Here is a 12,661-nt window from a genome sequence, read left to right as displayed (position 1 = left end):
AGAGGATTGCTCTGGCTCAACTTCTTGACCTTGCTGAGAGCTATGATGCCATAGCATTCTAGCCAGGGTGACAGAGTGAGGCTCTATCTCCAAAGAATATACATGACAAATGTCTCACAGATAGCAATACTTATATTAGATTTAATATCCTACAATAAAATGAGATCAATCAAAATAAATAGAAAAAATTTGAAAATTAGGTAAAAATATTAACCAGGTAGAAAATACTTTTTTCTTTTTGTTAGTGATTAATATTAAAATTACAGAGGGAATACATATTATAAATAGGCATTTAATATGCTTTGAGATTTTACACAAAATGTAAATGACAATAACATTATTTCAGCACAATTTTTTTTTTCACCGTGAATTCTTAAGACAGAAAAAAAAAAGTAAACATTTCTCCCAGGAAAGTGCTATCAAAGGTTAGTGGATAATGGTCCTCCATGTACTGAGACTAGAAAAGTGAAAATCTTCATCACTTTCTGAATTAAAGAACAAGGTTAACAACATGCATTTACTTTGTTGCTTTGAATAATATACAGAAACGCATTAATAATGAAACCCTCGTATGTTTTTAATTAGAAAGAATGGCATAAGTGTCATAAAGCAGCCAAAAGACATAAACTGTGTTACATGGATATAAAATTTGTCATTCAGCATAGCCCTCAAGGAAACTCAGAATTCAACTTTCTAATTATAATGTTCTGATACTTTTGCTAAGGTCTCCACTACTTCTGTCATTCTTAAATATGGGTCCAAAATTGTGCAGCTGATCATCTGGAAACATGTGAGAAGAAGATCTTTGACTTTGCACCCAGAGCTGCATCCTCTGCTGAAGAGGGCCTGGGAGCTCCTAGGTCAAATCTCATCTGATCCAGTGACAGGCTGTGACCTCCTGTCCAGGGACAGAGTGTGCCCATGTCCTTCCTAGGAGGAGCTGTGTAGAGGAACAGCCGTCAGCAGAGAAGGCAAAGTCCACGTGGGTGTCCATGGCATAGGTCTACACTGCTGTGCTCACAGGCCCCTGCAACCAGGTGAGCTCAGAGAGCTGCTCCCAGATTAGGAGAAAATGTATCTGCTGTGACCATACCCAGGCTATGTCTTGATAAATTGCCTCAGACATAGCATTGAGGGAGGTCACCAGGCTTTTTGTCAGCATAGCTGGTGATCTTTTGGGAACTGCATTCTAGGGCATTTGGAACGGAAATCTGGGCCACTTGCTGAACCCAGTGTGGGTCCATAGAGGACCCCTGCCACAGACTTCACCGGCCTTCTCCATGTCACCTCTGTGTATAATGTCAGAGACCTTTGGTTTCTTTTCCACAGTCAAGCTTTGTTCTTCTTATAGACACTACTCTGTGTGAGAATCATGAGAGTGAGAGACTCACCAGAACAGTTTCCGATGTTGCTCATTCCGGAACCTTCCCATGCATCTTCAGGTGAACCTCACTTGTCTGACTTCCTCCTTTCTGACCCCCTCATTCTCAAGAAAGCTGATCCCCCCAATCAGCTGATCCCCCCAATACTCTCAGAGTGCAGGATGCTAAAATCCTCTCACCACTGAGAAACACTTTCTGCCAGAGCCATGTGTCAGCTATTTGTCTGTTTTTGAAGCTAAAGAAGCAAAATTCTACCTGCTGCTTTATCTTGGAAGCTGCCTACAGAAATGATTTTCTTTTCCCCCATCTGAGCTGAAATCAGATGCTCTGCATAAAATGAGTGTTTGAGTGAGCACCTCCAAGGGAACCCTTGAAAAGTCCTAGTCCATCCTGGATAATCAGGAGCTGCAATTGTCAACAAGAGATGATTCTTTCATTTCCAGAGTCTAGAGTCTAAGAGATTTGGCTGTCAAGAGCTTCCAGTTCCCTTCCCTGAGGGATTAACACAGTAATCCCTCCCCTGTCACCTCTCACATGGAAGGATCAAATTTTATAGGGTCTAGCAGTGCTGTTTTTGGCTTTGAGCGTATATATTTTTTATTTTGTTTTTCATGTGCATTGCTCTGATCCTGGTGCAAAAGCAAGATTAGAAGACTCCCCTGTCATGAAGCCTCAAGCCCCATAGTCTATATTGGGGGCATATTTGTGGGATATTCTCTCAACTGAATCTGTTCAGCTGTATCAAAATAAACAGGAAGAATACTCATGCAGGGGATCACTGCTGCATTCCTCAAGGCCCCCTGATGGCTACAAGCCATTTCCCATTTCCAATCTCAAAATGAAACACTACGAAAGACACTTACCCAGTATCCCTGACTCCTACCCTCCTTCCCCACTCCATATGAAAAGTACAATCCCTTATCTTGCCTTTGGATGTTGTTCTTACTAGAATAATTATAGTTGTGCTGAACCAGGCATCACATGCAGTGGGCCTATTTCCTAGTGGCCTGGTGGTGTGAGGAGAATGGAGAATTATTAGTAGGAGTTATAGAACATTAATATAAAGAAATAATAGGCACAAAGAGATAGTTTTAAGAGAAGCCAGGCTCAGGAGGTGGCACACACTTCTTCGTGAGGCTTCCAGTATGCCACCCAGAGTGTCAGGCAAGCTCTGTATTTGTCTCATACATCAGTGTTACAGTCATAAATCTCAGGAAAGCAGAGCAAACAATCCCACCAAGGTTCTTGCTGTGCTTGCATTCCTACTGACTAGACTAACTCTACAGCTGATTGCATTAATTGCATGGATTTACTTGTTGCTTTTTATAGCTTCAAAGTATAATGGTCTAAATGTAAACAAAGTCTTGATAAGAAAGCCAATCAGAGCGCAACTCAAGGACCAAATCTTTGCCGACCCACAGTCACACACCACAGATGTGATGTTTTAATACTCTGACAGCCTTGTGTCCAAACAGACTCCTTTGGCCCAATCAAGGTGTCAGAAGAAAAGAAATACTTCCTCTCCTTATCTGGTCTGGAGCAAGTCTTCCTGAGATGGAGAAAGTCTAAAGAATTCACATTCTGAACTCTTCAAAACCACTCCCTCAGAGCACACAGCCTTGCCCTGGCAAAAAGCAGCTTCAAAGCCTCCAGCTAGCTGCTGCGCTGCTGCGTTGCAGCTGTTAGAAGAGGGGGGACAGACACCATGCCAGGCTGCAGAAATATTAAAGGGATAGGATCTCACACTTTGTGCTCAGAGCCAGGAAAATCAGTCCAAATTGAAGTCCCCATAATTGTCTCCTTTTGTCTAGAATTTGTTCCCTATTCCTAATATTTCTTATCTACTAACAATAATTGAGTATTAGTTTCAAACTTACAAAATCGTTATTACTAGCAATGCAAGCACATCAAGATATGACTCCTCCCTTAGGTCTTCACACATGCACCCTTCAATAGGGTTACTGATTGATTGATTATGTTTATCTGGGCCTTCTTCTGCAAAGCAGGTCTGCTAAAAAGGGTCAGTGGGGCATTGCATACAGGGGCAGTAGGAATCTGGATCTTCACCTCCCAATTTCATGTAGAAGACCAAATGAAACATCCTCAGTTTTACACATCCAGATTCAGACTGTGTTTGGCTCTCCTGGTTTGGTCTTAAATAAGCAGGTCTTGGGCGGCACCCGTGGCTCAGTGAGTGGGGAACCGGCCACATACAACAAGGCTGGTGGGTTTGAACCCAACCTGGCCAGCTAAAAAAACAATAATGGCAACAACAACCACAAAATAGCTGGGCATTGTGCCAGGCACCTGTAGTCCCAGATACTTGGGAAGCTGAGGCACGAGGATAACTTAAACCCTAGAGTTTGAGGTTGTTGTGAGCTGTGATGCCACAGCACTCTACCAAGGGTGACATAGACTCTGTCTCAAAACAAAAACAAAAGCAAAAACAGGTCTGTTTGAGACATATTTCTTTGGATTTACTCACTATAATGCAATAAAAAATTTTTTTTTCCAATTCTTTTTTTTTTTTTTTTTATTGTTGGGGATTCATTGAGGGTACAATAAGCCAGTTACACTGATTGCAATTGTTAGGCAAAGTCCCTCCTGCAATCATGTCTTGCCCCCATAAAGTGTGACACACACCAAGCCCCACCCCCCTCCCTCCGTCCCTCTTTCTGCTTCCCCCCCCATAACCTTAATTGTCATTAATTGTCCTCATATCAAAATCGAGTACATAGGATTCATGCTTCTCCATTCTTGTGACGCTTTACTAAGAATAATGTCTTCCACTTCCATCCAGGTTAATACAAAAGATGTAAAGTCTCCATTTTTTTTAATGGCTGAATAGTATTCCATGGTATACATATACCACAGCTTGTTAATCCATTCCTGGGTTGGTGGGCATTTAGGCTGTTTCCACATTTTGGCGATTGTAAACTGAGCTGCAATAAACAGTCTAGTACAAGTGTCCTATGATAAAAGGATTTTTTTCCTTCTGGGTAGATGCCCAGCAATGGGATTGCAGGATAAAATGGGAGGTCTAGCTTGAGTGCTTTGAGGTTTCTCCATACTTCCTTCCAGAAAGGTTGTACTAGTTTGCAGTCCCACCAGCAGTGTAAAAGTGTTCCCTTCTCTCCACATCCACGCCAGCATCTGCAGTTTTGAGATTTTGTGATGTGGGCCATTCTCACTGGGGTTAGATGATATCTCAGGGTTGTTTTGATTTGCATTTCTCTAATATATAGAGATGATGAACATTTTTTCATGTGTTTGTTAGCCATTCGTCTGTCATCTTTAGAGAAAGTTCTATTCAGGTCTCTTGCCCATTGATATAAGGGATTGTTGGCTTTTTTCATGTGGATTAATTTGAGTTCTCTATAGATTCTAGTTATCAAGCTTTTGTATGATTGAAAATATGAAAATATCATTTTCCATTGTGTAGGTTGTCTCTTTGCTTTGGTTATTGTCTCCTTAACTATACAAAAGCTTTTCAGTTTAGTGAAGTCCCATTTGTTTATTTTTGTTGTTGTTGTTGCAATTGCCATGGCAGTCGTCTTCATGAAGTCGTCCCCCAGGCCAATATCTTCCAGTGTTTTTCCTATGCTTTCTTTGAGGATTTTTATTGTTTCATGCCTTAAATGTAAGTCCTTTATCCATCTTGAGTCAATTTTTGTGAGTGGGGAAAGATGTGGGTCAGTTTCAGTCTTTTACATGTAGACATCCAGTTCTCCCAACACCATGTATTGAATAGGGAGTCTTTCCCCCAAGGTATGTTCTTGTTTGGTTCATCAAAGATTAGGTGGTTGTAAGATGTTAGTTTCATTTCTTGGTTTTCAATTCAATTCCAAGTGTCTATGTCTCTGTTTTTGTGCCAGTACCATGCTGTCTTGAGCACTATGGCTTTGTAGTACAGATTAAAATCTGGTATGCTGATGCCCCCAGCTTTATTTTTATTACTAAGAACTGCCTTAGCTATATGGGTTTTTTTCCAGTTCCATACAAAACGCAGAATCATTTTTTCCAAATCTTGAAAGTATGATGTAGGTACTTTGATAGGAATGGCATTGAATAGGTAGATTGCTTTGGGAAGTATAGACATTTTAACAATGTTGATTCTTCCCATCCATGAGCATGGTATGTTCTTCCATTTATTAATATCCTCCGCTATTTCCTTTCTGAGGATTTCATAGTTTTCTTTCTAGAGGTCCTTCACCTCCTTCGTTAGGTATATTCCTAGGAATTTTGTTTTCTTTGAAACTATGGTGAAGGGAGTTGTGTCCTTAATTAGCTTCTCATCTTGACTGTTATTGGTGTATACAAAGGCTACTGACTTGTGGACATTGATTTTATATCCTGAAACATTACTGTATTTTTTGAAGACTTCTAGGAGTCTTGTGGTTGAGTCTTTGGGGTTCTCTAAGTATAAGATCATGTCGTCAGGAAAGAGGGAGAGTTTGACCTCCTCTGCTCCCATTTGGATTCCCTTTATTTCCTTGTCTTGAATTGGCTAGAATTTCCAGCACTATGTTGAATAGTAAAGGTGACAGAGGACAACCTTGTCTGGTTCCAGTTCTAAGAGGAAAAGCTTTCAGTTTTACTCCATTCAGTAAAATATTGGCTGTGGGTTTGTCATAGATAGCTTCAATCAATTTAGAAATGTGCCACCTATGCCTATACTCTTCAGTGTTCTAATTAGAAAAGGATGGTGGATTTTATCAAATGCTTTTTCTGCATCTATTGAGAGGATCATGTGATCTTTATTTTTGCCTCTGTTAATATGGTGGATAACGTTTATGGACTTGCGTATGTTAAACCAGCCTTGCATCCCTGGGTTGAAGCCTACTTGATCATGATGAATGACTTTTTTGATGATAAGCTGTATTCTATTGGCTAGGATTTTGTTGAGAATTTTTGCATCTATATTCATGAGTGAGATTAGTCTGAAATTCTCCTTTTTGTTTGGGTCTTTTCCAGGTTTTGGTATCAGGGTGATGTTTGCTTCATAGAATGTGTTTGGGAAGATTCCTTCTTCCTCAATTTTTTGGAATAATTTCTGCAGTACAGGAATAAGCTCTTCCTTGAAGGTTTGATAGAATTCTGGAGTGAAGCAATCTGGACCAGGGCATTTTTTGGTTGGAAGATTTTTTATTGTTTCTTTGATCTCAGTGCTTGAAATTGGTCTGTTCAGGAGCTCTCTTTCTTCCTGGCTAAGTCTAGTGAGAGGGTGTGATTCCAAATATTGATCCATTTCCTTCGCATTATCAAATTTCTGGGCATAGAGTTTCTGGTAGTATTCAGAGATGATCTCTTGTATCTCTGTGGGATCTGTTGTTATTTCCCCTTTATCGTTTCTGATTGAGGTTACTAGAGATTTTACTTTTCTATTTCTAGTTAATCTGGCCAATGATTTATGTATTTTATTAATTTTTTCAAAAAACCAACTCCTTGTTTCATTAATTTTCTGAATGATTCTTTTGTTTTCAATTTCATTGATCTCTGATTTGATTTTGGAGATATCTTTTCTTCTACTGAGTTTGGGCTTAGATTGTTCTTCTTTTCCCAATTCCATAAGATCTCTTGTGAGATTGTTGATGTGCTCTCTTTCTGTTTTTCGAATGTAGGCATCTAAAGCGATGAATTTTCCTCTCAAAACTGCTTTTGCAGTATCCCACAGGTTTTGGTAGCTTGTGTCTTCATTGTTGTTATGCTCAAGGAAGTTAATGATTTCCTGTTTTATTTCTTCCTGCACCCATCTGTTATTCAACAGAAGATTGTTTCATTTCCATGCCTTTGGGTGGGGTTGCGCATTTTTGTTAGAGTTGAGTTTCACCTTTAGTGCCTTATGGTCTGAAAAGATGCAAGGTAAAATTTCAATTCTTTTGATTCTGTTGATATTTGTTTTGTGTCCCAGGATATGATCAATTTTGGAGAATGTTCCATGGGGTGATGAGAAGAATGTATATTCTTTATCTTTGGGGTGGAGTGTTCTATATGCATCTGTCAAGCACAGTTGTTCTAGGGTCTCATTTAAATCTCTTATATCTTTGTTTAATTTCTGTTTAGAGGATCTGTCTAACTCTGTAAGAGGAGTGTTAAAGTCCCTTGTTATGATGGTATTATCAGATATCATACTGCTCAGACTGAGTAAGGTCTGTTTCAAGAATCTGGGAGCATTTAAATTGGGTGCATAAACATTTAGAATTGAAATGTCTTCTTGTTGTAGTTTTCCCTTGACCAATATAAAGTGACCATCTTTGTCTTTTTTCACTTTAGTTGCTTTAAATCCACATGTATCTGAAAATAAGTTCGCAACTCCTCTTTTCTTCTGAATTCCATTTGCCTGAAGAATTGTCTTCCAACCCCTGACTCGGAGCTTTAATTTGTCTTTTGAAGCCAGGTGTGTTTCTTGCAGATAGCAAATGGATGGCTTGTGTTTTTTATTCCAGTCAGCCAATCTATGTGTCTTCAGTGGGGAATTCAAGCCATTAACATTTATGGAGATAATTGATAATTGTGGTAGTATTCTATTCGTCTTATTTTGTGAGAGTCCATTGCTTAGTTTTATGTTTTGCATCAGTGTGGAGGCTAGGTTCTGTCCTTTGATTTCTGAGTTCTTACTTTGCTGCTGATCCATTGTGGTGGTCAGTGTGCAGAACAGGTTGAAGTATTTCCTGTAGAGCTAGTCTTGCTGTTGCGAATTTCCTCAATGTTTGTATATCCGTAAATGATTTGATTTCTCCGTCAATTTTGAAGCTTAGCTTTGCAGGGTACAGAATTCTGGGCTGGAAATTGTTCTGTTTAAGTAGATTAAAGGTAGATGACCATTGTCTTCTTGCTTGGAAAGTTTCATTAGAGAAGTCTGCGGTCACTGTGATGGATTTGCCTCTGTAGGTCAACTGGTGCTTACTCCTGGCAGCTTGCAGAATCTTTTCTTTTGTCTTGACTTTGGACAGGTTCATCACAATGTGTCTTGGAGAAGCTCGGTTAGAGTTGAGGCGACCTGGGGTCCGATATCACTCTGAAAGCAGTGTGTCAGAATCCTTGGTGATGTTTGGGAAATTTTCTTTTACAATATTCTCTAGTATGGCTTCCATTCCTCTGGGGCATTCTTCTTCCCCTTCTGGAATTCCTATAACTCTTATGTTGGAACGCTTCATAAAGTCCCATAATTCTGACAGTGAACGTTCTGCTTTCTCTCTCTTCTTTTCTGCCTCTTTTACTGTCTGAGTTATCTCAAGAACTTTGTCTTCTACCTCTGAAATTCTTTCTTCGGCATGATCTAACTTGTTGCTGATACTTTCCATTGCATCTTTACGTTTCCTAATTGACTGTTTCAGTTCCTTCAGGTCTGCTATATCCTTTTTATATTCTTCATATCGTTCATCTCTTATTTGATTCTGTTTTTGGATTTCCTTTTGGTTATTTTCCACTTTATTAGCAATTTCCTTCATTGTTTCCATCATTTTCTTCATTGTTTCAACATGTGTATTCTAAATTCCCTTTCTGTCATTCCTATCATTTCTTTTTTTTAAAATATGGAACGCTTCACAAATTTGCGTGTCATCCTTGCGCAGGGGCCATGCTAATCTTCTCTGTATCGTTCCAGTTTTAGTATATGTGCTGCCGAATTGAGCACATTCCTAACATTTCTTTACAGGTGGAATCATCTGCCGTAGCTGCCTCATGGTCCCTTGGTGGGGTTGTTTTAGATTGATTCTTCATGTTGCCTGGAGTTTTCTGCTGATTCTTCCTCATGAGTGATTTCTTTTATCTGTTTCCTTGCCCTAATTTTCCTTTCACTTCCTCTTGCTCTTTAAGTTCTTGTGCCTGTGGACCAGTGTGCCAAAACTTGTCTCACTCAGCCCCTGAAGGTTAGGGCTGCAAGTCGGCTCAGACCCCCACCCTTAGGCTACTTGGTTGCTGGGTTACCAGCTCCCACCTGATTCTAGCTCTGCGACCCTGAGGGCGGAGCTTGCCGGGGCAGATGGCTCACAATGGCTCCGTGTGACCCACCGCCAAACACTATTAGCTCCGTCTGGCTCAGCGGCCTAGACAATGGCCAAAGTTCTCCACAGTCCCGCTCAGGCCCTCCCCATGGCAGTTCAACTCAGTGCCAAGTCAAAGGACACCAAAACAGTTCACAGGTAAGGCCTTTCTTGTTTGCAGTCTCGCTGCTACTGAACTTACAGTTGCGGGCGGGTTTAGATGGATTGAACACACGTGACCACTTGACATTTTTCCACTGTTTTAGTCCTCCTCTTGGGGTCCAGAAGTCTCTCACTGACTCCCTGTATGCTCATAGGAGTGATGATAGGCAGATCCCACCAGCCAGAGATGCCTGGAGTCCTATCTCCCCAGACTCACGGTGCCCAGATGCAAGGAAGCTGTTACTCGGCCGACATCTTGCTCCGCCCCCGCAATAAAAAAAAAAAAATTTAAACGTTTCTGTCTGTGATTGCACTGGGGACATAACATAAAGGGGGGGGTTGTTTGTGGGGTCTTGTTATGGTGTTGTAAAGCAGGGCATGAACGCCAGGAGGCACAGGGAAAAAAAATATCTGTGAACTTATTCCCATCAGATTGCTGGCTCTACTCCATAGAAGTATTAAGAACTTGCCCAGATTTCAAGATGCAGTATTAAGCAGTCTATCTGTGGACACATAGATGTACATTGCATGTGAAAAAAATATTTAGTGTTAAAAGTTCTCTAGATAGGCCAGGCACAGTGGCTCATGCCTGTAATCCTAGCACTCTGGGAGATTGAGGCTGGTAGATTGCTTGAGCTCATGGTTTCGAGACCATTCTGAGCAAGAGCAAGACCTTGTCTCTTCTAAAAATAGAAAATCTGAGGCAAGAGGATTGCTTGAGCCTAAGAGTTGGAGGTTGTTGTGAGCTATGATGACATCATGGGAGTCTACCCAGGTGACAGCTTGAGACTCTGTGTAAAAGAAAGGAAAATTGTCTACATAGATGTTATAATTTTCAAATGCTTGGAATGACCAATATTAAATTCTATTGAATATGTACATATGTAGGAAAATAAAGATAGAGCAAAAAAAAAAATAAAAACAAAATAAAATGTCCTTACCCATCTAGAAATTGACAGAAATGATTAGATCACATGATATTGCTTTGACTTGATTAGAACCCATGCAAACAACAGTTACTGCTGATTCTAGAGGCAGGAAAAAGTTCAGCTGGAGAGGCTGGACTACCCTCAGTCATCCTGAGAGCTCCACTGTGTTCTGTAGGATTTATTTATACACCATACGCAATCTCAGCAGATAAATTCATCAAGTTTAGTATCATCATTCTTACACCTTTTGATAATTATTTATTGTATTTTCATTTAAAATGTATTTTAGATTAAAGTATTCACCATGAGTTTCCAGTCTTGAAATGAACCACTTATGAGCCACTTGCTTGTTTCTTGCCAAATAATAAAATCATCATCATAATAAAAATACCAATTTTAAAACACAACCTCCTATCTTACCATGAATCTTCTGAAGCTGCTAGTGATTGATACAGATTCACTGACCTCCTTCCTTTCAGCCCAGAAGAAATGTGGAGGAATAAATTGTAAGGTGAATATCAGAAGGTGCCTACTCAAGTGTTTGGAGGGCCCTGTCCCACAGATGGGCTCAAATAATGGGAAGAAACTGAATATGCAACCAAAGAAGTCCTGGCAGCTTCTGATTCCAGGGCCTTATAGCAAAGCTGAAAGAAGGAACAAAGGTAAAGGTGACAGATCTCAAGGGTTGAAGCCATGATTGGACATTAAAATTTCAGCATCTCCCATTTACTCTGTGTCTACAGCCTTCTCCAAGCATAGATGGAGGAACCAAATGGAAGTACACAGAGGGCGTAATAGACATCAGAGTTCCTCACTCAGGGTCTCATGCTACTCCTGGAGGATGATTTGGGGGAGGTATGTGGGGTTATCTTGAAACTGTAAATGGCAGGTAGAGTAACAATGAAGCCTAAGTGAAACTATCTTGATTGTACATCAGAAACTGAAGAGCTACATGCAGTTGGAAGGTGCATACTGCAGGAGGGTATGAGAAGCCTTGGAAAAGTTTACAAGATCTTGAATGCCTTCTTCATTCCAAAATATAATCCATGACTCTCTCCCTGTTTCCCATCCCCCAAGTGAAACAGCAAGTTGAGACAGGTCTAGATATTTACCATAGATTGTTCATAAAGCAGAAAGAGTTGCAGAAAAGAGAAAGATTCTGCTGCGGAAGATTCCCAGGGGACCTCAAGTGTGGCATCAGCAGACAGAAGGAAAGTGGACTCTTGATCTTTATGGGTTCCCTGATTTGTTTTTATTCTCAGACCTTCTTGGAGGGGGGAATTATCCCACAAACACAAAATAGATATATTATATATGTTGAAAATTGAATTGACTAAAAAGATTTCTCACATATACATGCATGTATTTTGTTCTTCTGCTTCTTCTTTCTTTTGCTCATCCTCTTTCTCTTCTTCCCCTTCTCCTTCCTCTTCCCTCTCCTCTGCCTCTCCTTCCCCTTCTTCTCCTTCTTTGCTGTTGTTCACATATCCACCAAAAGTATGCCAGTGTGGGCATTTCACTTCAAGTGTTCTTATCACATGCCTTTTAAAAGGTAGAATCCTATATACAAGAGCAAGCAACTTTCAAGTCTTGATATATATTTCTCAGTTGTTCTTCAAGAGTTCATTGGCCATTTATACTCTGTGCAAGCATGTACAAACTAGTGACCATAAAAAGTTCACAAAATTAGGCAGCATTAAAAAAGGCCCATCTACCCAGGGTCTACAATATCTATATGTACTCACAAACACAGGTTAGATATATTATATATGTTGAAAATTGAATTTATCATTATATAATTTCAGTATTTTTCTACTGGCTATTTTGACCTAAAGAATATTTTGTGTAATATAATTAAAGCTACTGTACTGACTTTTAGTTACTTTTTCCAAGACATATATATTTTTTGTCTTTTTACTTTTAGCTTATTTAAGACCTTAAAGCTACAAGCGGTCTTCTGTAGACCTATTATTGTGGAAACTCACTCATTCTAAATTGACCCAGCCATATTATATTTTTAGATTGAGGAGTTTAACTCATTTATATTTCATGTAATTAAGTTACTATTACTTTATTTCTTCTACATATGTTATCCCTCATTGCTTCTCTTGTTGCCTCCATTTCTGTTTTATAGATTTTTGTAGTTACTTGCTTTGATTACTTTCTTAGTTTCTTTCACATAAATTGGATACTTATTTTCTCT

At 39.7% G+C, this 12,661-nt stretch overlaps 1 non-coding gene across 1 annotated transcript; it reads right to left on the bottom strand.

Annotated features, from left to right (window-relative positions):
• Positions 1-8,911: 8,911 nt before the first annotated feature.
• On the bottom strand, positions 8,912-9,018 carry LOC128573280 (U6 spliceosomal RNA). The gene has a single exon (XR_008376423.1). It is a non-coding gene; the product is annotated as a U6 spliceosomal RNA (small nuclear RNA).
• Between the last annotated feature and the right edge of the window lie 3,643 nt (positions 9,019-12,661).

Source organism: Nycticebus coucang, chromosome 20 (genome assembly GCF_027406575.1).
Source record: "Nycticebus coucang isolate mNycCou1 chromosome 20, mNycCou1.pri, whole genome shotgun sequence".
Taxonomy (NCBI): Eukaryota; Metazoa; Chordata; class Mammalia; order Primates; family Lorisidae; genus Nycticebus; species Nycticebus coucang.
The sequence above is the reverse complement of the archived record's forward strand: the minus strand, read 5'-3'. Positions and strand labels throughout refer to the sequence as shown.